Here is a 25,529-nt window from a genome sequence, read left to right on the forward strand (position 1 = left end):
CTGGCAGTTACTGATGCTACTGGGGTCAGTGTAGACCTGAACACGGTGCGTACTGCAGCTCCTCCCCACCACAGTTGTTCACTCTGGTAAGCTCATCATTACTGTTCATATCTTATGCAGTAAAATGTGCAAAGGTGTGTGCTATCAGTTTGATATTTTTGCATATGAGGTTGAGGTTGTGTGGGTAGACAGTTCCAGGAATGGTTGTGTGGTTACATTAGAAGGGGTGATGTTGCTCACAAACAACGTTACCATATTATTCATCAAGGTTTACTTCATGTTCTGTGTACATCCACTCGTCTGCCCAAGTAATTAAATGTCTGGAAAAGGTTCATGAAAAAATAAGGAATGCTGACAGTATTATAATTCATAATGACTACTCATAACTAGAAAAAAACAGAATTTCACTAAATAAGCCATCTTTTATAGTAGTGATAAAATGTGTATTATGCCACCAAGATCAAGAGGTACCTGCAGTTTCATAATGTGTGTGTGAGTTTATAATTATATAAGTGTAGTTGCAGGATGTGAGCAACGCTCGAGGTGTCTGATGGTAATCAGACCATCCTGATTACCATCAGGGACAATCCATCAGGGACCATCAGGGACCCTTATCAGGTCCCTGATAAGGGACCTGTGGCCCCTTATTCCAGAAGTCTCAGGTTTTAATGATTCCACTTTGGCAAATTTGTCGAGTCCTGTTCACGCTCATATCTCGTGTGTGCTTTAGGTCTGGAAGCCATTTGGTGGATTGTCTTTGTACCTTTAATATTTTGTGTATGTACTTTTTTTTTTTTTAGATATGGCCACCATATATTTACTGGGTACTCAGATGTCAGTTTCACGAATCTCGTGAATAATTTTTAAGTGTCTCCTTTCATCCATGTATTTAAAAGTTATTTTATAATTTGCAAGTGTACCATAGGCTTCTCTCACAGTGATTAAAATAAAACAAAAATCTTGGCATCCTTCATTATGTTTTTTTAATTGTGTTTATACTGAAGCAGGTGGAGTAAGAGAGACGTCATGGCGTGTGGAACAAGGTCTGGCGGTGCGACCATGATGGCCTACCCTCGAGGGGCCATAGTCATCCTGGTGTCCTACCTGCTCGAGCGCCTCGTCTACTTCGGGCTCTTCGGCGGTGCTGTGTTCTACATGCAGCGGATGCTGGGCTTCAGCTCCTCCTCGGCCACGACGGTCACGGCAATCATTGAAAGTCTAGTCAACCTCGCCCCCATTGCCGGCGCCGTCCTGGCCGATGTCTATCTGGGCAAGGTGGGTCGGGTGTGTGTGCATACTCACCTAGCTGTCTTTGCGTAGGTTGAGCTTTGGCTCTTTGGTCCGTCTCTCAACCGTCAATCAACTAGTGTAAAGACTGCTAAGCCTATTGGGCTCTTATCAAACTATTTTTGAAACTGTGTGGAGTGTTCCTCCACCAAAATATTGCCTAGTTCATTCCGTTTACTAAACACTTCTTTCAAATGTTAAAGTCTTTTAAATGTTGTGTGGCTCAATTGGTTACTAAGTTTCCACCTGTGTCCCCTCGTGCACCTTAATGACTCTTCTCATTAGTTTTGCATCTGCAAACATTGATATGAAGGCGTTTCTTGTATGAGACAATATCAAATGTTTTTTGATAGTCAAAGAATATACAATCTACCCATCCTTCTCTCTCGTATTTCATTCCTGTCTTTTTGCAGAACTGCAGCAAGTTTGTCAAGCAGGATTTTGCTTTACAAAATCCGTGCTGGTGTTTTGAGACAAAATTTATCTGTTTGAAATGTTCGATTAGCCTGCCTCAGATCAGTCTCTCTAGTAACTGGCTGAGGATACGCGTTAACGATGCTGTTCTACAGTATAACGGTTTCAGCCGTTATAGTATAAAATGCAGAGTGGTACCACATTAGCCATCTTCCAGCAATCAAGAAGCTCTCCTGTTTTTGTAAAGGAATTAATTATTATAGCAAGGGGGACTGCAGAATTGCTTCAGTTGCCTCTTTTAGTGTCCATAGCGATATTTTGTCTGGTCTTACAGCTTTCGTTACGTCCAGTTCCTGTAATTGCGTCCTTACTTCCTCTGGTGTCATTATCATATCAGGGAGTCTTCCCTGTGTAAGTCCCCATTCGGGTTGGACTCTTAACTGTAGTGGCAAAACCAGTTTCCATCTTGAATACTTCTTAGAAGCTTTTGTTAAGTTTCTCATCATTCTTATCTTTACCTCCTCATGATATCTCCTATCTCCCATTTTTAAAGTCGGGTAACCTGGTTGTTTGCAGTTGTCTTCCTCCTGATGTTGCTATACAACAGTTTTGGCCGGGACTTAGCACTGTATTCACTGTTATTCTTATGTTTCTCTGCCTCTCACTAGTTTCTGTGTACTCATTTCTGGACACTTTGTAAACATTGTAATATCCTTCTGTTCTGTGTTCTCTTTATTTCTTCCATGCTCTTTTGCTTCTTTTCTTTACTTCCAGCTCAACCACTTGGGCTGGATGATAGAGCGACGGTCTCACTTCATGCAGGTCGGCGTTCAATCCCCAACCGTCCAAGTGGTTGGGCACCATTCCCTCCCTCCGTCCCATCCTAAATTCTTATCCTGACCCCTTCCAAGTGCTATATAGGCTATATAATCTTATCCCTTTCTCCTGGTAATTACCTTAATTCTTGTAGTTGTTTGCCACCTCCGAACAAACCCATTCACATATCCAGTTTCTTTTTACCAACAGGGCCACACCTGCCTTCTCTCTGAAGTCTTTCCCTTCTCATTATTTAGTGTTTCCTTGGGAATGTTGCATTGCAGTACTAATCGTTACAGTTAGCTTGGTCTTCATCAGAGTTTGTTTCCTCAGTCCTTTCTTTGAGTTCATCAGCTTTATCTAACAGTCTATCAACATTTGTCTGCCAGATCTTCGGAGTATTCATTGATGCCCTGTCCTCTGGGCAGTGAGTTTCCAGTCTAGGTATGGGGTTTAGGTTAGGTTAGGTTGAGATCGTAGGTAAGGAGGAGGGGAGGGGAGGGGAGGGGAGGGGAGGGTACATTTGGAATGTGGAATGGAGAAAGTGGGTGGACGTTCATGCGACATTTGAGGTGGAGTTGGGGGGTTTGGTGGAGTGGAAATTGTGAAGCTTAGGGGCTGGGGAAGGAAAGATGGCAGAAAACAGTGACTGAGTTCCATTAAGGAGAAATGTGGGAGGCGGTATAAGTGGTAGTTGATGATTAATGGGCGGCAATTGGTGGTTGGTGGGTTGTAATAGAAGGGAGAGAGAAATTATACTACTGCAATGGAAGGAGGTTTCTGTGAGTGTGTTTGAGGAAGGGTCCATGAGCGCAAATATCAAGGCCTAGGCTATCAGGATCTGGGGTACCAGGATCTGGGTTACCAAGATCTGACTCACCATGATCTGGGTTATAAGGATATTGGTTACCAGGATCTTGGTTACCAGGATCTGGGGTTTCCAGAACCTGGGCTACCAAGATCTGAGTTACCAGGATCTGACTTACCATGATCTGGGTTATGAGGATCTGTGTTACCAGGATCTGGGTTACCAGGATCTGGGTTATCAGGATCTGGGTTACCAGGATCTGAGTTATTAGGATCTGGGGTACCAGGATCTGGGTTATTGGAATCTGGGTTACCAGGCTCGGAGTTACCAGGATCTGGGTAACTAGAATCTGGGTTATTATAGGATCTGAGTTACCAGGATCTGGGTTACCAGGATCTGGGTTACCAGGATCTGGGTTACCAGGATTTGGGTTATCAGTATCTGAGTTACCAGGACCTTCAGTTACCAGGATCTGGGTTACCAGGAACTGAGTGATCGAAATCTGGGTTACCAGGATCTGGGTTATTGGAATCTGGGTTACCAGGACCTGGGTTACCAGGATCTGAGTTACCAGGATCTGAGTTACCAGGAACTGGGATACCAGGAGCTGGGTTACCAGGATCTGGGATACAGGACCTGGGTTACAAGGATCTGAGTTACCAAGATGTGGTTTACCAGGATCTGGGTTACCAGGATCTTTGTTACCAGGACATGGGTTTCCAGGGTCTGGTTTAACAGGACCTGAGTTACCAGGACTTAGGTTACCAGGATCTGAGTAACCAGAATCTGGGTTACCAGGAACGGGATTATTGGAATCTGGGTTACCAGACTCTGAGTTACTTGGATCTGAGTTACCAGGATCTGGGTTTCCAGGATCAGAGTTACCAGGATCTGAGTTACCAGGATCTGGGTTTCCAGGATCAGAGTTACCAGGATCAGAGTTACCAGGATCTGAGTTACCAGGTTCTTTGTTACCAGGATCTGAGTTACCAGGATCTGGGTTTCCAGGATCAGAGTTACCAGGATCAGAGTTACCAGGATCTGAGTTACCAGGTTCTTTGTTACCAGGATCTGAGTTACCAGGATCTGGGTTTCCAGGATCAGAGTTACCTGGATCTGAGTTACCAGGATCTGGGTTTCCAGGATCAGAGTTACCAGGATCTGAGTTACCAGGATCTGGGTTTCCAGGATCAGAGTTACCTGGATCTGAGTTACCAGGATCTGGGTTTCCAGGATCAGAGTTACCAGGATCTGAGTTACCAGGATCTGGGTTTCCAGGATCAGAGTTACCAGGATCTGAGTTACCAGGATCTGGGTTTCCAGGATCAGAGTTACCTGGATCTGAGTTACCAGGATCTGGGTTTCCAGGATCAGAGTTACCAGGATCAGAGTTACCAGGATCTGGGTTTCCAGGGTCTGGTTTAACAGGACCTGGGTTACCAAGATCTGGATTATTGAAATCTGGGTTACCAGACTCTGAGTTACCAGGATCTGGGTTACCACGACCTGGATTATTGGGATCTGGGTTACCAGACTCTGAGTTGCCTGGACCTGGGTTTCCAGGATATGGGTTACAAGGACCTGGGTTACCACGATCTTGGATACCAGGTCCTGGGTTTCCTGGACCTGGGTTACCAGGATATGGCTTACCAGAATCTGGTTATCAGGACCTTGGTTTCCAGGATCTGGGTGACCAGAATCTGGGTTACCAGGATCTGAGGTACGAGGACCTGCATACCAGTCAACATTGCCTGACATGGTTGCGAGAGCACCAATAAGATTACCATAAAGAACAATTGGGGTAACTGTCAAAATACAACAGCCGGGATTATCAAGGTACACACAGGTAGAGTAAGGAATGACGGCATCAGGGAGCGCGCTCGGAATTCTTTCTAGAAAGGCGGGCAAAACAAACAAGTGTACGTGTTTGGTCTTTAATCCAAGGCAGAAATAAGGTCGCGAATTGCATCGTAAATATCAATACGAAGCTGTTTGCATAGTCGGCCTGTATACTAACGAAGTTGATAGTTCAACCAAATCTGGCATGGCCGCAGAGGACCTCCAGGAAGAGGGTGGTGGTTGCAAGAGTTTTTGCCGCAATGTTGGCTGCGGGAGGTTCTCAAAACACACGAAATTGGGAGCCAGGGAGGAACATAAACTTGAAATCTGGGGAACCAAGTGAGAGTCGACAACAGTAAAGAAGATGCTGAATCTACTAACCAAGGTGAAGGTCATGTCTTCTTTCTTTTCTACGACTTCCGGGCCAGTCGTAGCCAAGGTGAAAATCATGTGTAGTGAAGAGTGGGTGTATAGCCTCGTAAGTTAACCCAGGCCTACCTTACCTTAAACTCCGGAGCTTGAGCCCCTGGAGCAGTTCGTTGTTGCCTTCAACCTAGTTCTGGCAGTTCCTGCGACGGCGCTGGAATAAATCGTATTGGCGTTTGCCTTTCATTAGAGACTTTGGGTGCCGTGGCGAGGGGGGGGGGGGGGGAGGGTACCTGCTGAATGAGTGACAGTTTCTCCCCCATATCAACCTACCCTGGCTTTGCACCCTGGAGAGGCCACTCCAGATTGACAACCAGAGCGCAACGCAATAGTCTCTTGAGATTGATGGATGCCTACTACTACTACTACTACCTTACCTTGCAATGATTACGGGGAAAGCATTGCTTCTTTCTGGTGTACAGACCCTGTACAGCAGAAAGAAGCAACCAGACCTTGTACACAAGAAAGAAGGAACCAGACCCTGTACACAAGAAAGACGCAACCAGACCTTGTACACAAGAAAGAAGGAACCAGACCCTGTACACAAGAAAGACGCAACCAGACCTTGTACACAAGAAAGAAGGAACCAGACCCTGTACACAAGAAAGAAGGAACCAGACCCTGTACACAAGAAAGAAGGAACCAGACCCTGTACACAAGAAAGAAGGAACCAGACCCTGTACACAAGAAAGAAGGAACCAGACCCTGTACACAAGAAAGAAGGAACCAGACCCAGTACACAAGAAAGAAGGAACCAGACCCTGTACACAAGAAAGAAGGAACCAGACCCTGTACACAAGAAAGAAGGAACCAGACCCTGTACACAAGAAAGAAGGAACCAGACCCTGTACACAAGAAAGAAGGAACCAGACCCTGTACACAAGAAAGAAGGAACCAGACCCAGTACACAAGAAAGAAGGAACCAGACCCAGTACACAAGAAAGATGCAACCAGACCTTGTACACAAGAAAGAAGGAACCAGACCCAGTACACAAGAAAGAAGGAACCAGACCCAGTACACAAGAAAGATGCAACCAGACCTTGTACACAAGAAAGAAGGAACCAGACCCAGTACACAAGAAAGAAGGAACCAGACCCTGTACACAAGAAAGAAGGAACCAGACCCTGTACACAAGAAAGAAGGAACCAGACCCTGTACACAAGAAAGAAGGAACCAGACCCTGTACACAAGAAAGAAGGAACCAGACCCAGTACACAAGAAAGAAGGAACCAGACCCAGTACACAAGAAAGATGCAACCAGACCTTGTACACAAGAAAGAAGGAACCAGACCCAGTACACAAGAAAGAAGGAACCAGACCCTGTACACAAGAAAGATGCAACCAGACCCAGTACACCAGAAAGAGAAAGCAGGGAAAGAGAACACAAAGATTAATGTGATGGTAATTGAGGGAAACTGAAATAGTTTTCTGGAGATATTAAAATAATTAAAAAATGAAGTAGCTCAAGCTATTCTCACCTCGGTCAAGACACCTTGTTCATCTATATTATATTAAATTTCAAATAAAAATGAGGGCAAGTTCCTTGGCTCATATTTAGACAGGAGACTGGACGAAGCACCTACATACAACACATAGCCCCCCCCAAAAAGTCTAAAAAACGGTCGGAATACTTTCTAAAAACAGATATTATGTTCCCTACTTTGTTCTCCTCTCATTATACTAATCACTAATCTATCCCTATATAATACGGCATCTGTGCATGGAAATCAACCACTACGAATTACCTGAAGCCTATCGTCACTCAGCAAAAATTCTGCTATCAGAACTATAACAAACTCTATCTGTAGCCTATCCACTGCTGCCCTCTGGATGGGGGGGGGGGTGTGCAGGACAAACATATCAATTGTGACACTAGCTCTTCACAAATGTCAGTTGCTTAATTTAGAAACTGTACATGTGGTCGATCTCGAACCCATTGTTGATGTGACGACTTATACTGAATTTTGTAACTAGCTCATGAAGATTGTAACTTGCTTAGCTAAATGAATTGTGTGGTTCAGTCCCTGAGCCCATTATGTGCCTCTGTAACCCTTTCCACTACCGCCCACAGGATGGGAATGGGGTGCATAATAAATGAACTAAACTAACGCCAAGCATTTCGGGCGACTGCGCGGCGACACTGTAATGTTTATACTCTTTTCGGTCTGCTGATCTTAATGTTCCATGTATGTACTGAATTTTGGTATCAATTTGTTCGCAAGAGAATGCTTTAGAGAAATATATATAAAATTTCACCAAACCCGACGTGAGACCCGCACCAAGTAAAAAACTATGGCAATCGTTAGCCGTGAGCACCAAACAGCGATGAAATGTTTATGCTCTTTTCAGGTTTGTCAACCCCAGGATTGTTCTACGTCGTTAATTTTGGTATCATTGTGATCGCAATAAAATTCCGTACACAAACATATAAATATAAAGTAAAAGACATGGGCGCGTCCCACCCGCAAGACCATGTGAATTTGCCCAACAGTTACCAGCTACTGCATGCCCAACTGCACATCGGCTACACCCCTACTGGAAACTGTATACTCTTTTTCATGTTTTTGACTAATTTTCGATGTACATGTTTCATTTTGGTATCAATGTGTTCTTAATGAAATGTTCTAGAGGAACATACGTATAACATGTCACCAAAGCTAACGTGATGTCGGCACCAATTAAAAAACTAAGTCTTTGTTAGCTGTGCACGCTAAACAGCGCGAACATGTTGCTACTCTTTTCAGGTTTATCAAGTCCAAACTTGTTCGACATCGTTCTTTTTTGTATCACTGTGATCGCAATAAAATTTCCTACACAGACATGTGCATATAAATTAGACAACATGGGGGCGCATAACCCGCAACGACCCCCAAAGTCGCCGAAACCTTACCCGCTAGAGCACACTCATTGTCACACCCGCTACACCCAATACACCCGACAAACACGTACAGTTTGCTAACAGAAGTTTTTGTGCAACATTGTTCATTGTGGTATCAAATTATTCGCAATAAAATGCTCTAAATAGAAAGACAAATATAAGTAATAACAACTGCATTATATATAAGCAATACCAATAACAAAGTATAAAGACTAAAGTCGGCCAAGTTACCCGTGAGCGCGCAAAATCAATAAAATGTATATACTCGTTTCAGTTTTCTCACCTTATTTCTTCTGCTACATCGTTCGTTTTGGTATAATTGTGTTCGCAATAGAATTCTCTCTAGAGGGGAATATACATATAAGGTCTAACAGCCCGGAATGAGTCCTACAGCAAAGCCCAAGTTCGGCCAAGTTTCCCGCGAACGAGCACCAATTGACACACTTGCAGACTAATGTATATACTCGTTCAGTTTGATAACATAAGTTTTCGTGCCATGTCCTTCATTTTGGTATCAAATTGTTTGCAATGAAATGGCGCGTATTTTAAAACTAGTCCCATAATAGTAGAACAATAAAAAGAATTTTAACAAATATTTTAACTTTTGGACGGTTTTTTGACGCTCATCCCACAACAAAATTATTTATATCTTTCCAGTGTTCTGACATTAATTTTCATGTTATGTCTTTCATTGTATCAAATTCTGAGCAATCTAAAGGCTCTTATTTTGAAACCATATAGAAGTTGGTCGGGTGAAAATTTAATTTTATAAAAATATTTTAGTTTATGACTCTCAAGATAGTCATCGGATTACATTCAGGAGAAAAACTTATGACTATAATAGGAGGGCTCGGAGCACGATAGTGCTCAGAGCCCTCGATTAAAAGTGAGCCGAGTGATAAAACTTTAAGCCTTTAAGCTGTCCATCTCTACCAAATAACCGAGTTGTGGATCACTGTAGGACCTGTTATCTGTATATATCTTCCAAGCTGAACTTCACTCTCGCTCGATCTACCTCACACTATCATGCTCCCCGTGCCTCTTCAACACCTCTTTAGCCTCTGTCGCCCTCCTCATACAGGCTCGCACAGTGTTCCTGATGTGCTGCGGGTGCATAGTAGGCGTCGCCATCTTCACCCTCTCTTCGGTCACCCCCATCATGGCCTCCTTCAGCGCCTCCAAGTTGACAGCGCTCTTGGGCATGCTGGCGCTGGGCGTCTGCTCAGGGTTCATGAAAGCTGTGTACTCCTCCCTCGGGGCCGACCAGTTCAAAGTCCCAGAACAACGGGAGCAACAGAAAAGGTATGTTAAAGTCGGGGAGGTTCATCAGGAGGTGAATTGGGGATATTAAGAGGTGAGGGAAGGCTTGGAAGAGGGGGTTCATAGGTTACCTTACCTTGAAGTTACCTTGAAGTGTTTCCGGGGCTTAGCGTCCCCGCAGCCCGGTCGTCGACCAGGCTTCCTCGTTGCTGGACTGGTCAACCAGACTGTTTGACGCGGCTGCTCGCAGCCTGACGTATGAATCAGCCTGGTTGATCAGGTATCCTTTGGAGATGCTTATCCAGTTCTCATGAACACTGTGAGGGGTCGGCCAGGTATGCCCCTTATGTGTAGTGGAAGCGTGTTGAACAGCATTGGGCCCGAGATATTGATAGAGCTCTCTCAAGAGTACCTGTAGTAGGTTGGTGGGTTTTGTAAAGAACTTAGATGGGTTTGTGCTGTTGTTACGGCCCTCTCGGGTCGCAACTGGGTTCTTACTCTGATGTTGTTAGAGGAAGGGTATCCGGCTCCAAGCCAGTAGTGGCTTTCAAGGGATGAGATCCGTAACGCAAGTAAATTAAAGGGGAAGGGAAATAAAGTCAAAAACTTAATACTATAATTATTACCATCACCAATAAATATATATAAGAAGATTACACGGGGGGGGGAGGGGGGTATAAACACTATTATCTACACTGTTGTCTTCTTCTGAAGACTCTGGATCTTCATGGTGCCAAGCTCTTGGTGCTCTCGTGGCCTCACGACGAATCCTTCGAGAATCTTGAGTCTACCCCGGCCACAGGCCAGCCAAAACACAGTTCCACTGGGGGCACCATCGTGGAGGCCGTCAACCACAAGTCCAGCAGATAGCTGGCAGGTTCCAAATCAGCGACGCTGGTTAGGCCACTCCACGAGCGATACTAGGGTCGCGCCCTAGTCAGGAGTTTCGTGTGATACCACAGATCACTCTCCTTTCCACAACACCCCAGTGATTAATCGTCTCCACCAGTCAGTCCCGGGTATGACAATCCTTCAACTGCCGCTTCACAGGCAGGGTAACACCACAGTGTTCATCCGGGGGGCGACTCACAGCTGCTGCAGCAAACACTTTGTGACGAGACGGCTGCCTTGGGTAGACTGACCCAACTCCCATTACAGCAGTCCCAGGTCGACTCTGTAATCAGACACGTCATCAGTAACAGGGACACACAAAAGCACCTCACTTACAGGCTCAGACCCAAACGCCCACCTATCCACTCCATAGATGGCGTTGTCGTCTGAGCACCACCTCACCAGAGGTCAGCAGCGGCTGTGTTGTGAGCTGAACAGGACTGGAAACTGGCCCTCGTGGCCAGTACACCTCGTCCTCACCAGGTGTCGTCGTCCATTTGGAGGGGGTTTCGGGAGCTGACCCACAGATGGCGCGGTCGTCACTGCTCCGTGCTCGGACGCTGGATTCGGGTCCGTAACAGCTGTGGCTAATATTTGTCCTTGGTATACACGGAAGGAAGTGCAATTAAAAAGTTGCCGGCAAGTTCCCGAACAGACTTGGTGAGGAAAGCGTTCACAAGGACTTAATGCTTTATGATGGAAAAATATGGAAGAAGGATGATGGCTCCTACTCCACTTTCATATATATAAAAAATTAGTAAAATCTGTGTATAAGACATGTGCATTTTGGTTTGCTTGAATAATACTTTATAATTTTGTTGAAATGGTCAAGTAGTAATGAAAGACAAAACAATCCTGCTTTCGATGATGTGTTAGATGGAGTTATTAGTTCGTTTTTTGCACATAAACCAGAAAACTGGTAAGTTGTTATCTTACCATTCTCTAAACTTGTCATTTCTGCTGCAGGTTCTTTTACTCCTTCTACTGGATGATCAACGTTGGCGCCTTCGTCGGGCTATTCATAACAGCTCAAATACGAGACTCTGTCCAGTGCTTCGGTGATGACTGCTACTTCCTCTCCTACATTATAATGGCCGGCCTCATGGTTGTCTCCACCGTCATCTTCGCTGCTGGTCAGTCCTCTAGGATAATAATCTTTAAACAATTTTTATTATTGGTTTATGTATTTTCAAGATGGTACCATAGACTATTTTAATACAAATTTGATGACCTAATAAAACAATTTAGTGTAACAAGCTAAGTTAGTTTAGAAGCTTATAGACCTCGGATTATATGATTTACAGAGTAGCTGTGGATATAAATGATACATCGGGTATTGTATACTTGGATACTCTAGTTGGTGGAGTCAGAGGGAACTGTTACCTGGGTTCTCATAAAGTTTGTCCCGAGAGATTAGCCGGATGGGAACAGTCAAGCTATTCTCACCCCGTTCAGTACAACGTGTTCATACATATATAGACACACATCACAAACAATAAACATATTGCCGAACATTCTGAGAGATAAACATATACATTTCCTCCTTTACACAAGTAGTATGGTAAACTGTTACCTGGTTACCCATAAAAGGTTTTCCCAAAAGATTTGCCTGGGGGGGGGGATCAGTCAACATTGTCACATGTCTCATAATAAATGAACTAAACTAATACTCCTGTGAGCATAATTCATCAATTTAGGAGAATTAAGTTATTAAAGTAACGGAAGTAATTATCAATCTTGTTCAAGTACGTATGTTAAATTAACGTCATTTTTAGAGTAAAGATTCAGTCTCGTATGTTGTCGAAGAGACAGAATTGAGGATTGAGCAGAACAGTAGTGGAGACCTCTGGCCGTGAGTCCCACAACCATGCCAGGTTTCCACAGGCCGGGTGGGGGATTCTGCCAATCGTAACCCCCCCCCCCCCTCCCTCACTATCAAACTTAGGCTCAGTCTTGGGTGAGTGCACTTGTGAGGTGACGTATTTGTGTTTTCCAGCTTAGTTGTTGAGTGACTTTCAGAGGCAGACAGCCGCAGTACTCTCAATTTCCTGTGTGGTGATTCACATTGTTGTATTCATGTTGGTATTTAACATCTAATGATATAGTTGAATTGTGTTACCCATTTGTGTGAAGACCTAATAGTAAATATATAATTAATTAACTTGTTGTTGAGAATTGACATTAATAAAAATTAAATTAAATTACATCATTACGGAGTCAGAGGTCACTCCCTGCAATATCTTCAGTCTTACCTTACTGACAGGCTCCAGAATGTTTCTGTGAATAATTCCATTTCTCTTACACTACCCATTAACATTGGTGTTCCACAGGGCAGCAGACTTGGCCCTCTCCTCTTTCTCTTCTACATTAATGACCTTCCAAATGCCCCCCAACACCTCAAACCAATCTTATTTGATGATGACACAACTTTCATTTTCTCCAGTCCTGACCCTCTTGCTCTAAATGTCACTGTGAATACTGAACTAAATAAAGTCCATCTTTGGCTAACTGCTAACAAACTCACTTTTAACATTGACAAAACTTTCTATATTTTGTTTGGTAATAAATCTTCAAATACAATTAATCTAAGAATAAACAATATACAAATCAGTAGTAAAGTTGATGGTAAATTCCTTGGTGTCCTCATCGATAACAAACTGAATTTCCAGGGTCACATTCTAAATATAGCAAAAAAAGTTTCTAAAACTGTTGGCATTCTTTCTAAGATTAGATATTATGTACCTCGCCCTGTCCTGGTGATGCTCTATTACTATCTCATCTATCCTTATCTCAACTATGGTATTTGTGCTTGGGGTTCTACTACCCAAAATCATTTACGTCCTCTAATTACCCAACACAAAGCTTCTATTAGAATAATATCTAACTCTGGCCCCAGACAGCACTCGGTACCCTTACTCAAATCTCTGAATATGTAAGATATTAAGTCACTGCACATCCTCTCTTGTGTACTCTATGTATTTAAAACTCTGAATTGTAATGTCAATCCTGATTTTAAAAGCTTCTTAGAAGGTTGTAACAGAACCCAAGGGCACCACACCAGAAACAAATATATATTTGATATTCAAAGAGTACGACTTAATCAAAGTAGAAATGGTCTACAAATCAAGGGACCCAGGATGTGGAATGACCTTTCCAATCATGTTAAAGGCTGTACCTCTCTCAACCAGTTTAAGATGAAGACTAAGTACTACCTAATTAACTCCATGTAACCTACCTTACCCCTAAATGTCAACCCACGTCTTACTATTTTTAAAAAATGTTGTTTGCTGACCAACTTGTATATTGGCTATTTTCTACCATGTTCCCCTCCCCCTTTTTTATCTTTTATTTTATTTTTATTTTTTATTTTATTTTTTCAGTGCAATATATACTTTAAGCTCAATTACTATTAAGTTTTAGTCTAAGTGTTTGTTCCCCACCTCACCTTGCCCAAAACGCTATGCGTACTAGTGGCTTTAGGTATTGTATGTACTAGCTCTATCTATAAATCAATCAGAATGTTTGTAACTGCATTTATGTATGTACTTTTCCTAAATAAATTATTATTATTATTATTATTATTATTATTATTATTATTATTATTATTATTATTATGTTAATATTATATTATTATTATTATTATTATTATTATTTTTATTATTATTATTATTATTATTATTATTATTATTAATATTATTATTAATATTATGTTATTATTATTATATTATTATTATTATTTTTATTATTATTATTATTATTATTATTATTATTATTATTATTATTATTATTATTATTATTATTATTATTATTATTATTATTATATATTATATTATTATTATTATTATTATTATTATTTTATTATTATTATTATTATTATTATTATTATATATTATTATTATTATTATTATTATTATTATTATATATTATTATTATTATTATTATTATTATTATTATTTTTATTATTATTATTATTATTATTATTATTATTATTATTATATTATTATTATTATTATTATTATTATTATTATTAATTTCGATCCATGGGTTCCCTATGATAGTTTGTAGGTTGGAGGGAGGGAGAGTTCTTTGATGCTTATGGACGTAGAGGCTTGATATTTTGCGAGTTCATACTTGCAGTTGATACATGAACTTCTTTGATATTGTGTAGTACAGAAAAGTTCCATTCTTTGTCTTACATAGGATTACTAGAATGGATGGTGGCAGCGGAAAGTATTAGAGTTCTCTAGAGTTACTGGTAGCTGATCTGGTACAATGCCTTGTTTCTGTAGCACCTTGGTGATCAAACACCGAGGTTACAAGGTTTTGAACTGGAGAGGTTGCAGTAGGAACTCCGCGGAAACTCTAGAACAGTTAACTAAAGGCCGGGCTAATGGACAAAAAGAGAGCCATTACCCCCGGGTCCCATTACATTAGTAAAGCCACAAACATATGTGTGCAATGCTGCATATTAGTCCCAGATGATACTGTAGAATATTAGTCCCAGATGACACCGTAGCATATTAGTCACCTGCTCACACCATAGTATAAACAGGAGCTGCCTGTATAGGCCAATAGACCTTACTTCAGTTGCCTTCATTCATATATTCTTATGTTCTTATATGTGCATGGTTCTGAAATCTTTGTGCATGGACTTAGGTGTGTCATGTTGGGTCTCTCTGATGAGTCTACAATACCAGAAGGCCATTGCTATCACGAGGGTCGACGTGCATCAAAACTGTAAATTGCTTAGCTAAATGAATTGTGGAGTTTAGTCCCTCAGCTTATTATGTACCTATAAATAAAATCATTTATAGGGTTGAAATGGTCAAGAGTGGCAGATGCAGTTTAATGCTGTCAAATATAAGGTTTATTGGCTAGGTAATGATGATAGAGTTACAAGATACGAGCTAGATGGTGTTAAGATTACGAAAGGAATCTGGGAGATATGATTATTAAGACTTTACAACCAAAAAATCCATGTATAAATGTTCCTAATAAGGCAAATAGGACACTGGGATTTATTTATCGAAGCGTTAGTAATAAGACACCTGGTTTTGTACTTCAGCTATATCTTGCTCCGGTGAGGCCCCATTTAGATTATGCAGTTCAGTTTTGGTCGCCGTACCATAGAATGGATATATATTCACATAATCATTTATATAGGTGGTAAAACCTCTGGTGCAATTGTAGGGACTTACAGCCTCAAACAAGGGAAGACAGAGCATTCAGAAAAAACTTGCCATTTAACTCTGAATACGTATGAATGTTCATGTCTCTTACCACCCCCTTTTTTATGTAGTACACTTTATTATACAAGGTTACACAGTTACATATCTGATTGTTTATAAAAAGAAAACATTAAGAGGAAATAAGGGAAAGTTTGTTTCCTAGAGGCTGTAGATTTCTTCGAACTCCTCTGACTCCAGGCAGGAACCGAGGATTCAGCAGGCATTCCCCCTCTGGATCGCTACACTGAGATGCTGGAAGAGAAACGTTGACGCTCTAGGGGCTCTGGTAGTGTCATTGAGCCTGGAACCAAGATCTTTAAGAATCCTTCTTGCGCTCTTTCCCCCATGGACCTAGGGTCTCAGGTCCTATTGGAAAGATGTTGTACGGATGATCTATTTCCTTGTACTTAGTTGACTTGTCTCCTTCTCTGTGGCTCCTGCTTGGCCGACAGAGACGTCAATGTATATGGTTGCCAGGGTGGATACGCAAATGTAGTCCCACGCCAACTGTCTGCCACCCTTCCAAGAACATAGTCTGATTCCATCTGGTCGGCCGGCAAAGATAGCAGAGTTACAGTTCAATAGATTGTGGGTCTCTCTCTCTGCTGGACACTGGGCAGAGGCAAGGCTCCTTTTAATGTTGTCATTGTCTTCGTCATGTCTAGAATATCAACCGCCAGATTTTCCACAGTGCAGGCCATGCAGTCCATATTCGTCTGCCTCTGCCTTGCCACAAATATGCCTATGAACAGTGTGTATAGGGGCAGCAAGTCGGAGAGCGACTGCAATACCGAGCTGCTGCGGATCAAGACGTGTGCCTGTCGCAGACATAGGGACTGCCGAAAAGAAGTCCCCTGCATGGGGAGCCTTCACAGCTATGAGGCGTGCACGATCACTGGGGGTTGTTGCTGTCTACAGCAAAGCTGTGGCTTCTTCGTCTGCAAAGTGGCTGTCCCAGCTATATTGTTGCTTGGCTTTCAACATGGTTGGTCTGAGTGCTGGGTCTGCCATGGTACCCTATTTTATGTCGCATTCCGTGTAGTGGGAGTTCTGTATCCCTGCTAAGTCACACAGGTTATCAGGTATAATAACCTTAACCAGGTCATCTGATGATGAGGAGGAAGACAGGAAGGCTGGGACAGCAATTTGGGTTGCAATGCGGACACTCAAGCCACCGAGCCTGACAGGAAGAGTGGCTTGTTTCCACTGGCATTCATTGAGGGAGAGGTTGGCAGCTTTTTCTAGTATGGTCCTCAGTAATAGGTCATACTCTTCAAGCTTTGGGCTGTCATAGGATGAGACGCACCTCAGAAAGTAGGTTAGCCTCGGAAGGCATGGGGATTTAGTGAGGAGATAAAAAGTATTGTGGACATCAATATCACCTATCCTGTCTTCCATCCTCTTGAGGTCTGTCATTTTCTTATCAAAGATTTCCTCGATGGCGTAAGACCCGAGGGGAAAGGGGGTTCCAAGGAGGGTGCTATTCACAGCCCTAATGACATGGGATCTGGGCAAGGCAGACCTTATTCTAGCTATGATGTCTGGGTTGGAGGAGACTACTTCATACTTGGAAGGATTCAGGAAGAGACCCAGGCTTACTTCATGCTCCTTAAATTTTCAGATGTCTTCCAAGAGGTGGTCTAGGGGGGGCAGCTATAGTGCCATCATCCAAAAACTAGATGTTGAACTTGCCGGACAAGCTTTCAGTAATTTCTTTTAAGACTGAGCAGAAAAGAAGAGGAGCTAGAGGATCACCTTGCTGAACATCCTCACATGATCTGATTTCGTGTTCGCCAAAGAGCAATTTTGATTCACCACTGTAGAAAGATGGTATGAACGGGTAGAGGGCCCGGAAATGGCAATGTAGAGCACAGAGCACTGCATCTCTTCTGACCACGTTGAAGGCATTCTTAAAGTCCAGTTTGAGCAGGGCCTTTTCGTCAGAAATGTTGGTGATGTATGCTCGTGCTGCATGGGCAGCCGCTTCACAGCCTTGGGGGATCCCAAATCCTAGCTGAATTGGTTTCAGCAATTCAGTTGCTTGCTGGCTGACAATCCTCGTGGCAGCATTGGCAACCAGGCGTCGGAGAGTGTTGCCTGATGACCTCAGGTATATCACCAGCCAGGCACTCATTGACGAGCCTTGTGAGTTTCACAAGAAGATCTTGTGCAGCATCACCAACCGCAGGATTCAACATTTGCTTGATGTGTTAAGGTTTTAATCCTGAAAAGCCACCTTCTGACCCAGGTAGAAAAAAGGGCTGCTTTGTAGACCTCAGATTCACCAACAGTTAATGGGTGTGAACTGGCCTCGGCTGGTGGCGGTACGATGTTATCGACTCCTGAGGCTCTGGGTGGGTGCTTGCTTTGCAGGACTCGTGCTGTGGCAGAGTTTCTAGGACCAATTTTCTCATCACAGGCGAGGACTCGAATAACACTTGCAGTATTTCCCTCTTCAATTTTCTTGGTGATATGTGCTCTGACTTTGTGCGTTTCCGATGTGCTGTAGTTACCATTTCTGCGATGGGTGTGTTTTCCTCGAAGAGGGAGGCGAACTAGGTTATCCCTCCTTGGGTATTCATCTATCGCCCTCAGGACCGAGGATGCAAGTGATTTGTCCCTCCTTGGAGGGACGGTGAGGCTTACATTACCAAGCAAAAGGACATGATGCCATGCTTGAATGTTTTCCGGCGCGTCATTGACCCTTTTCAGAAGAGTAGAGGGTTTGGCTGCTGCACTGGGATGGGCTGCTTTGGGATGTGTGGAAATGTTCTAGCAGACGTCGCTATGATCGCTTGAGTGAGGTCTTCAGATGAGATTAAGTTAATGGGAGTGTCTTCCCTAATCGTTAATTGTAGCTTTCCATTGCTTCCCTTTGGAGGCTGGTGGGACCCCCTGCATTTTGCCTCATTGAAGATATGTAAGCGGATAACACCACCGTTAGTGTTTATGGTGGTGTTTTTGTAGCATACTCGGCAACAACCTCTTTTAGGAGTATTTGTTGGAACCTCAAGGCTTGTGGACTCCTGCCCGACTGCTGGGATTCCTTCCATTTCAACTCAGTTGAGAGAGTGAAACTGCATTATTCTATAGAAGGAGGGGGGGGGGCAAACACACTAGGTCATGGCAGAGTTGGCTTGTGCAGGGGTTATGTATAATTTGTATATATGAAGAATAACAGAGGACCCAGTACTGAGTCTTGAGGCACTCCACTTACGGCTTTTTCCCACTCTGACTTAATCCTATTTATACTAACTCTTTGTTTCCTTTGGTATTGCCATGCCCTAACCAACTTAATATAGCACCCCCAATACCATGAGCCTCTATCTTTTTAATCAGTCTTTCATGTGGCACTGTATCAAAAGCTTTGCTAAAGTCACTGTACACAACATCACAAACCTTACCACTATCAACTGCCTCAACTATGCTGGAATAAAATTATAGCAAATTTATTAAACATGAACGGCCATTAGTAAAACATGTTGTGAATCATTTATTAATCTATGTTTTTCAAGATGAAGACGAATGATATTTGCAATTATCGATTCAAGTAATTTTCTCATAATAGATGTTAATCTAATTGACTGATAGTTTGACGCAAGTGATCTATCTTCTTTCTTGAAATTGGTACCACATTAGCAACCTTCCACGCTGGCACTCTGCCTGAGTAATGATCTATTAAATATGGTAGACAATGGCTCGCAAAGCTCCTCTATGCATTCTTTAAGCACCCTGGCAAACACTTCGTCTGGTCCTAGGGATTTGTTTGGCTTGAGTTTCACTATTTGTTTAATAACATCCTCCCTGGTAAATGCTAAACTATTCAACCTTTTCTCTTCCCCACCAACATAGACTTGCTCGGCTGAAGGGATAATGTTAAGCTCCTCTTTAGTAAATATAGAGATAAAATATTTATTAAAAATACTACTCATCTGAACAAATCCACAAAAGCCATGACGAGGATTCGAACTTACGTCCGAGAGCATCCCAGACGCTGCCTTAATCGGATGAGCTACGACATGGTAAAAGAACTGCAACCAGAAGTTCTACTGAACTTACTTGGATCCTGCAAGGATCTTGGATTCATTTGATGCATCACGCTATTGTGAGATCTGTGTGTACTGAAGTAAGGGCGAAGAGGTAGAACGGCCTATTGACATAGCTCGAGTGCATGGGGGGGAATTGTGTAAAACCCTGTTTTGTGTCTCGGAGAGGCTGCAGGATCCTTATAAGTTCAGTAGAACTCCTGGATGCAATTCTTTTACCATGTCGTAGCTCAGTCGATTAAGCCGACCAATTGTACGAATTCTTATTCTAAACTAACTTCCTCATTCTTAATCCTTTTGTACCAAGCTCTCTTCCTACCGATAACGTTCTTCAGCTTTCTTTTGTTATCCATTTCGGGTCATTATTATTCGATCTACTCAATTTGTATGGTATAATAGATCTCATCTGCATCCATATTGTGTACAACCGTAGTATGTGTACTCTTGCATTCACAAGCTGATTTCCCTACTGTAGTGCACACAATGTACACCATTAAGTCAGCAGTGGAATTAATTCTCTCAGAAAATGAATAAATCCACGAGGGTAATGAGGAGAACACGAACTTACGACCTTGGCATTACCAAGCCGCATACTTTACCACTAGACCACTGTGACTCGTAAAACGTCATGCAACCCGATTTTCACTGAAATCACAGGAAGTGCTTGTGGGTCGTACGTAGCACCACAGAAACACACTATGTGTTTCTGAAGTTGAGGCATAAGATGTGGGACCACTCTTCCCTTCTACCTGAGTGCTTGTGGGTTATACGTAAAACTTGGACTGGCTTCAGCAGGGGCCTCCATACATCCTGTGATTTCAGTAGAAATCCGGATGTATGGCTTTTACAAGTCAGCGATGGTCTAGTAGTTGAGTATGCGGCTTCGCAACGCCAAGGTCGTAGGTTCGCTTCCGCCTCATTTCCCTAGTGAATTTTCTCGATAATATACATCACGTTAATGTGATATCTGCGTGTTTTAATACTCTCATATTATCTCTATTAGTTGTTATGTTTTTGTAATATTACAGGTAGGTCGCAGTACAAGGAGAGGCCCCTAGACAATATGATATTAAGAACAGTTCGCTGCGTTGCATGCGCGGTCACCAAGACCTGGGATAAGGACCGAAAGCCCGTGCAGCACTGGCTTGACCGTGCTCAGGACAAATTTGATGCTCAGTTGCTACTTGACGTGAAGGTGACCTTGCGTGTCCTTCTGCTGTTCTGCACTTTCCCGCTCTTTAATGCTCTTTACTACCACACCTCCACTGGTATGATATTCCAGGCTAAACGTCTCGACGGCATGGTGGGCAGCTATAGGATCCCGCCAGAAATGTCTTCCACTGCCAACCCACTGCTCGTTTTAGCTCTAATTCCGCTCTTTGATTTTGTGGTCTACCCTATGTTGGCCCGCGTTGGCATCCTCACAAAGACCACATCCCGGATGATCGCAGGGATGTGCTTCACCATCATCGCCTTCCTGGTCTACGCAATGGTGAACATGAGCGTGGAACAAACTTTCATTCCTCCAGAGCAGGCGAGAATCCACGTTTACAACGCACTGCCTTGCCAGATGGTGGTGGAGGTGCCCTTCGTCAAGACCGGTCAGCTGAGTGTGGAGAGCAGAGGCCAGGTGGTTCTGCCTAGCTTGACTGTCACATATGGTGATGAGGTGGAGGCCAAGGTGATAGCCTCCTGCCTCGCCCCGGACATGAGACAGGTGAGAGTGAGGGTGCTGGGTGCCCATGAGACAACACTCCTTGTCACCTCCACTGGCGTGCTGGCTCTCCCTCCCACACTCGAGTACATCAAGGACGAAGATGCAGACACCAAAGTGAGTCTCCACACCCCAATCATTTCCTCTCAGTTTCTTAGCTTTAAAAAGTTAAATGCTAACAATGAGAGCAGACTTTACTAAAGATTCAGCGCTAATCATTTCAGGTGACTAGCAACTGGAAAGTGTCTCATAAAGTGTCACCATAACGCCAAGTCAACTGTAAAATATATTAATAAAACACAACAACGGGCGAGTATGATGTTTCACAACACAGTTCAGAGTACGACAATATCCTAGCAATTATTTTTACTCCTACAAATACTGAAACATTTTCATAAATGAGATTTTTGCAACTTTCTCCATCCTCATAAATTTATTAAGCAAGTTTTAGAATATTTTTGGCTAATAAAGACGAGCCATATATTACAGGTCTATTAAGTAGCGTTTTTAGTGGTTTTGTTATTATTATTATTGATAGTCACAAGGCAATCACAATAGCGTGATTTATCAATAAGAAAATCACTGGAGCCGAGCGGGGATTGAACCATCATCTTAAGATGCTGGTTCATCTTAAGATGTCACTTCATAAGATGCTGGTTCATCTTAAGATGTCACTTCATAAGATGCTGGTTCATCTTAAGATGTCACTTCATAAGATGCTGGTTCATCTTAAGATGTCACTTCATAAGATGCTGGTTCATCTTAAGATGTCACTTCATCATAAGATGTCACTTCATCATAAGATGCTAGTTTATCTTAAGATATCACTTCATCATAAGATGCTGGTTCATCTTAACATGCCACTTCATCTTAAGATGCTATTTCATCTTAAGATGCTGATTCACTTAAGATGCCACTTCATCTGAAGATGCTGGTTCATCTTATGATGCTGGTTCATCTTATGATGCTGGTTCATCTTAAGATGCTGCTGCATCTTAAGATGCTGCTTCATCTTAAGATGTCTGTAACGTCTAGACTCGTTGAGTGTTGCATTGTTGCTGGTGAATGTCGATAGTGTTGAACCAACATCTTAAGATGCTGGTTCAATCTCCGCTCGGCTCCAGTGATTTTCTTATTGATAAATCACGCTGTTGTGATTTCCTTGTGTATTTGAAGGGAGAAAATTCGTGGAGAACTCCACACTCACTCCAGAGTGAATGCGGGCTCTTCATAAAAACTGTTTGAGGCAACAATTTCCTTAGCAGCAGACTCCTTAGAGGACACAGTAGCGTCTGGAGGAATATCTTTTGTACATGTTATGGCTCAGGGGTATGGCGCACGTCTGTCAGTTAGGTTAGTTCATTTATTATGCACCCCATACCTATGCTGTGGGCGGTAGGGAAAAGGGTTACAAAGGCACATAATGGGCTCAGGGACTGAACCCCATAATTCATTTAGATAAACAAGTTACAATCTTGATGAGCTAGTTACATAATTCATTGCACATCGTCACATTATCAATGGGCTCGAGACCGACCACAAGTACAGTTTCTAAATTAAGCAACTGACATATGTAGGAAGCTAGTGTCATAATTGATATGTTTGTCCTGCACACCGCCCCCTATCCAGTGGACAGCGGTGCATAGGATATAATCACTTAGTTACTACCTACAGTTAGCAAACTGGGGAGATTTGACCAAGACTTCTGGCAGCAGATAAGTTGGAATGAAATATTTATACATCTCTGGAACATTTTTCATAGAATTGTCTCTGAATTCAAGTATCTTTTTGCACTCCATCACATAGTGACGGAGGGTGTGCTAATAATTGTGTTGACACAGTTTACATTTGGTTGGGTCTACATCAGCAGATAATGAGAATTCCCAGAGATACTTGTACTTAGATACCGATTCTAAGCCGAGAAGTAATAGCATCTAGAAGCCTGCTGATTTTATTGGATGATCCATAGATGTGTGGCTCCTCTTGCATGATAGATGGAATTACTGGTGTCGATTTCACTTTGCCACAAATCTAGAAGATTTTGTTGAAGTTCTTCGTGTACTATTGCTCTCAGGCTGCTTATTGACTATCCAAGGTTATACTCAATTTCTTCTTTTAAGGCAGATTCTTTGGATAACTCATCAGCTCTATCATGCATTCGGAGGCAAACATGAGATGGAGTCCACATGAAATGAACTCTGTTACCATTATTAATAATTTTGTTGTATTTGTGTCTAGCTTCAGAAACGAGCACGTTACAGTTCTGTATTATAAAGTTTAATAGAATTAAGGATGATAAAGAGTCACTTACAGTTAATGTATTAAATTTGGAGACTTGTACACATTTCAGTGCAAGAAGCAAGGCAAATAGCTCGGTCTGAAAGGGTAGAGGATCTGTGGTTTATGCGGACTTCCCACTCAAAATATATGCCATCGTCCATTGTCAGAACAACTGCACTTCCAGCTGCACCCGTGGTGCGGTGTAGGGAACCATCAGTTTATATGATTTGAGAGAGAGAATGCTCTGTGGACAGAGCATCAATATGGCTTAAGGCGTTCAGCTTTGCCTCAAGACGAAGCTTGGGCTGATCTCTAAGTTTCTTCTTGAGTGGAAAGGGAGGGATTAAAATGGGAAAGGGTGTAATCTCCCGCGGTCCAGGAAAGTGCCGTTGTTGTCTATCTTGGTACAAAATATAAATCTGATTCTGACCACAACATTCTGATCTCAGTTCCAGTTTTAGATACTCTGGCATTCACCAAGATATTGTGTTGATCCCCGCTCTGTTAGAGTGATTTTCTCATTACTGATATTAATACTGGTATTGTTAATATTATTTGATGGTTCCTAAAAAATAAATATTCTGTAAAATTTATGGCCTGGTTTCCTGGTGTTGTTCAGTTGTGTTGGTTCCCCTGACAGGTGCGGGTGTTAGTGCCTGCGCACAACGAGCTCAACGTGACACTCACGTACGACACCATCCTCCACAACTTCCAGCTCCTGAAGGGAAAGACGGAGTTCCAGCGCATCAGTCCCCAGGAGTACAAGGTGATGGTGGAAGAGGTGGAAGTTGGGGAGGCTGCAGTGTACCAGGACGGTGTGTACGACATCGTCATCACCACCACCGACGTCTTCCTCTTCCCCATGACGGCCCCTGCAAACGTCCACATGGTGTGGCTCCTTCCCCAGTACGTCCTCATCACCATCGGCGAGGTCCTCTTCTTAGTCTCTGGCATGGACTTTGCTTACTCGCAGGCCCCGATGGCCATGAAGTCTTCACTGCAGGCAGCCAATCTCTTCACAATTACTGTCGGCTTGTGGCTCTTTGCAGGACTAACGAGCCTGAGCTCTGCCACGGGGGCCTTCAAGCACCGAGCCTCGCACGAAGCCATCTTCTATGCCTTGTCTCATGTCCCGTCAACACCATAATTTTCTTCAATGTTTGATTAAGAGACACAACAAAAACTCGCCAGTAGACCCCGGAAAGGAGTCGAAGATGACAAGTGAAGCCTGTGAGCGAGACCAACAACAATTAGCTTCTTACGACAATCCTGCTTTTGTCATAGAACGGTCTGTATAGCCATATTTCCTGTGACGACAGTCACAGCCGGATTGTCCAAGTGTCTCGTATGAATAACGCATTCACCATGTTGTCCCCATGGTGAAGTGGTAAGACACTCTCTTCGCGTTTCGTGAGCGCTTTGTCCTGGGATCGTACCTGGCCGGGGAGGATTTACTGGGCATCAGTCCTTAACTGACGCCTCTGTTTACCCAACAGTAAAATGGGTACCTGATTGGTAAACGATTTGGCGGGTCGTATTTCAAGGAACATAGGATTAAGGACTTGCCCGAAACACTATGCATGCTAGTGGCTGTACAAAAATGTAAGAACTCCTCTATATATAAATAAAACAATGAATTCT

The 25,529-nt window shown here is 42.8% G+C and overlaps 1 pseudogene; it reads left to right on the forward strand.

Moving 5' to 3' along the window:
• LOC138371633 (peptide transporter family 1-like) lies at nt 1–25,529 on the forward strand (annotated as a pseudogene).

This window comes from Procambarus clarkii, chromosome 36 (assembly GCF_040958095.1).
Source record: "Procambarus clarkii isolate CNS0578487 chromosome 36, FALCON_Pclarkii_2.0, whole genome shotgun sequence".
Taxonomy (NCBI): domain Eukaryota; kingdom Metazoa; phylum Arthropoda; class Malacostraca; order Decapoda; family Cambaridae; genus Procambarus; species Procambarus clarkii.